Raw genomic sequence first — 4,508 nt, forward strand, 5'->3', positions numbered from 1 at the left:
ACCAGGACCCTGGGAAGCTGGAGTTAAGAGTATTCACTATTTAAGAAAAGGACAATGGTCTGGTATCGGGAACCATAATGGGATAAGATAAAAATTAGCAGGTGATCATCCTGAAATGGCTTGCCTTGGATTATTATATAATCTGCGACAAGCGAGGCCTTATTCAGCAAGGCTGTAAAGAACTTATTTTAGAAAGATTCCTGCTATTAATATGCTTTTCCTATTATTATTATTAAACATATGTAACAATCACTAAGCAATAGCACATCCCTTTGGAGCAAATCTTTGCAGATCCACGAAGATGTACTGTCTTGTAGTGATGCTATATAGACAAATAGATGACTTCTTAAGTCTTAATGATGATCCTATAAGAATTCCAAAAATTATATCAATGATTATTAAGCTCTTTTATAGTGGGACTGCTATTAGGTCCCTTTCTTATAGTCAAAACTGCAATGAGAACTCTGCCAGTCTCCCAAGTGTCATCAGCTAATTGCTCCTAGATAGTAACCAGACTTTCTCCTACTCAGAGCACATTCCAAGAAGTTGTAAAACAATTAACCAAAGGTCACTAAAAGAGAACTCACGATTTATTATAGGTGCTAGGACAGAAGATAAAATATTGCCTGGGTTTATCTGTACAAAACTTCACTAATTTTTTAGTTGTAGTTTTAAACCTTCAGTGAACCTGTGGAGTTAGACAGGTGATGGATGTTTAGCCAGATAATTACTCCTAATGGTTATGCATGTAAACATTCTCTGTTGTAAACTTCTATTTCAATGTATGATTTGATTTTTGGTGTGAACTTGTGATGAAATTTGTAACATGTGATCATGTACTCTGAAAGATTATAAGTACTTAGGATAAAGAGATTAGAGGCAGTTAGAATAGAGAGATAGAATAGAGATAGAATAAAATTTTTTACTTGTTCCCATTTAGAGTAGTATATAGAATAGAATTTTTCCCTTTTCCCAGATAGAAGTTTTCCTTTTCCCCATTTAGGACCTTTCTGCTTTCTCCCTTAGATAGCTTTCATAGGAAACTTTTAACTTAGCAATAAATGCTATAACCACATCTCTAAGTGTCTTTTCTTCCTGCGACCTCAGACTAGCAGGCATAAGTTAAAGCCTAGCAGTTCCTGCTGAGATAGAACAAAGGCCACATTGCCTAATCTTCTGCTGTTTTTGGGCTGAGGTGTTAAGTGTAGAAGCTGCAGTTTCTGGCCAGAGGATACCAGAGGGCAGGTCAACTACAGTAGCATAGTAAGTAAACTTTTCTAGCATAGAGAAGTAAACTTTTATTATACAGCAACCCTAAATATCTTGTAAGACCAAAGTCTTACCCCTCACCGATGCTCTTCCCCCTCCATTGCCTCAAAAAGAACCAACAAGAAAAAGGAGAAAAAAGAAGACTTCTCCCCCACCACACCGGGGCTGCCCCCCCCAGCAATCTGGTGTGTATAGTTCCAGTATAGAGGAATGAGTAGTAACTAGAAATTATGTAGCCTGCTGTATTTTCCTAGAAGCCAACTACATACATGTAAGCCAGCAGGAAACATGTTGTTAGTGATATTGTAATAGAAACAGTAGGGGCTGAGATGCTGTATGCTAAGTAATACAGCACAGGTTCTCATTATTAAAATTAAAACAGTGTGTGGAACCAAAGGGGTGCAGGCCAGAGATCAAACTTCCTGCCTATAGTCAATGTAGTCTATGATGAAGTCTTCATTGTGTGGTCAAATGGAAGTTAAGGGAGCTGGATTTCATTGCAGAAGTCTCAGCTTTTGCTACAAGTGGCATGTAGCATATGAGGACACATCTCCCCTGTGACTGCTGATGCTGGTCCTTTTCTACATTGAGGTGGTGGGTATCCTTTGTCTATCAACTCCAGAGTAGCTTTTATCTGGCCAATCAGCAAATTTCTTTGTGATTCAGGGCCTGAACTATTCTTTCCCTAATAATTTCTCCCCTCTGATTTTTTTTCTTTAGCCATGTTTTGTAGGGGAGAGACACTGAATACAATTCATTCACTTTTTAGGATTTATTGTTTATTTGTGGGTCTATGTTAAAAGAAGATCTTATGCATCCCATGCTGCTTGAAAATTTTAATGTACCTAAAAACAGTCTTGAATTTCTAATCTTCCTGTCTCCACCCCCTAGTTACTGTGACTATGGGCTCTTGACATAAGACTTGCTGACATTTCAGTTTCTGGACGATGTCTTTTGTATCATAAAAGTCTCACTTTGGTAACCTCCAACTCAACCACTTTTATCTCTTTGTCTTGGAATATACCCAAGATATCATTTCCTGATGCAAGGTCCTGAAAAATTCTCCTATAATTTAAAAGTTTCATTTACATTTTGACTCATTTTGTGGTAATTTTATGCATGGTGTGTGACCAAGGTCCTTTTGTTCAGGGATATCCATTGTCTCGTCATTGTCTGTTGACAAGAATACTTGTCTCTTTGAGTGATATTTACTTCCTTGAGTATTATGGGTCAACTGACATACATTTAAGTGCTTCCGTTGAGATGGCTGATGTAATACCATCTTTTTCTGACTCCATTTTGTGTTTGCTTAGACAGTTTTCTGCCCTCCACTTCCCTTCCCCAGAACAGCCAAATCTGCCTTGCCAACATAGTTGAGATTTTTCATGGCCTTAACTATGGCTCAGATGTATTAACCAAAATAATTGTCAAGTTATGTATAAAATAACTACTATGTCCTCCCTGGAGTGAACGATTCAAGGTTACCCTGGCCATCATCTAACTGTTATAATTTACTGGTTTTTGCTTTTAAATCTGTATCCCTGAACTCAGGCACCAAGAGGTTCTTCAGAAGCTCAAGCTCACTCTTGGTCTTGTTATCAATAAAAAGGACTTAAAACTCTTAGTTGGCTTAATCAGCATAGCTGTCAAGAACTGTCTTGTGTGTATCATTACAAGGTCTAGATTCTGCCTCATTCTATTAAAACTCATGTGAACCTTTCGCTGACATCGTTGTTTTCTGGTTGCTATGGATTTGAGATTAGAAATCAAGAGCTCTCCAACCTTCTTTTTCAAGATTGTTTTTGCCTTTTCTAAGTCCCTCACAATTTCTGTTGACTTTTAGGACCCATTTGGCAATTCTAAAAAAGTGGGAGTGAGTACTATGATAGAGATACATTGAATTTGTAGGGCAATTTAGAATGTGTTCACATCTTAACAACAGAATGTTTTCTAATACAGGAACCAGAAGGCATTATATAACCAAAGGATCTCCTTGCCCATGATCTGGTAGGTGCTATTTATCATACAATGTCACAAAGCTGATACACAGCAGGTGTGCACTACAGAATGCCAGTGTTCACAGACAGTTAACTCTAATAGTCCATGTAAACATAAGAAGATTGTTCAAGGAAATGACCCAAGGTAACTGTAGGGCTTTTTTCTTTTTCATTTTCTTTTCCTTTTTCTTTCTTTCCTTCCTTCCTTCCTTCCTTCCTTCCTTCCTTCCTTCTTTTCTTTCTTTTTTTTTTTTTTGAGACAGGGGTTCTCTGTGTAGCCCTGGCTGTCCTGAAATAGCTCTGTAAACCTGGACTGGTCTTGAACTCACAGAGATCTGCCTGCTTCTGCCTTTAAAGGAGTGCTGGGATTAAAGGGATGCACACCACAACCCAGCTACAATTGTAGTTTTAATTAACTTTTAATGTTGACTGTGTTTCAGGACCAGTTCATGGTATTTTTAAAATTATACTGATGGCTGTGGTGGCCAGAGGTAGGACAGACAAGACCTCTCGGTCCAATCTTCAACTTTAGAGTCTTTAGGAATCTAAGGCACAAGTAGAAGGCAGGGATGGGCATTCATCGTTATGGAAAGTTGGTCAGCACTGGAGCCAAGTGCTCATCATAATCATACTTGGTTCTCTCAGCAACCTCAGTTGGGAAGAGGTTATTGTTGGCAATTTCCAGAGGAGATAGCTGAGGCGGGGCCACAGTGAGTTTAAGAGAGAATGTTCTAGAACTTGATGTATGTGGAAACCAATTCTTAGCAATGTACTTAAGGTCTATAAGTCCCTGAGTATGTTCCCTCACTCCACTGGGAGGGGGATGACACTGCTGACTCTCTCTAATGATATGCCATAGTTGACTGTTAAATACCTATTGGGGCAGTGATGGCTCGGATATTGGATGTACAGTTGAGGGAGGAATAGACTTGAATGTGGTCTCATTAGAAGTCAGGGAAGGGTTGGGCAGTAAATGAGGATTTTAGGTCTTGACTTGTATATCAGGTGACCATGTCACCTCCTTTGTTCTGAGCTGCTCATATTGCCCAATTAGTCCTGAAGTGGAGGTCATGATTCCTTCATTTGCTAGTTGTTCCTTCCTGCCCTGTTCCCCAAGAGTCTTTTCCAGGTAATGTTTTTGTTTATAGCATTCAGGGAATCCCCACTGGGAACTCTCCTGGGAAGGCTGAGAAGGCAGGATCCTAAAGTCACAGCAGCTTGTACCACAGGGAAAAAGTTGGC

Source organism: Grammomys surdaster, unplaced genomic scaffold (genome assembly GCF_004785775.1).
Source record: "Grammomys surdaster isolate TR1022 unplaced genomic scaffold, NIH_TR_1.0 100, whole genome shotgun sequence".
Taxonomy (NCBI): domain Eukaryota; kingdom Metazoa; phylum Chordata; class Mammalia; order Rodentia; family Muridae; genus Grammomys; species Grammomys surdaster.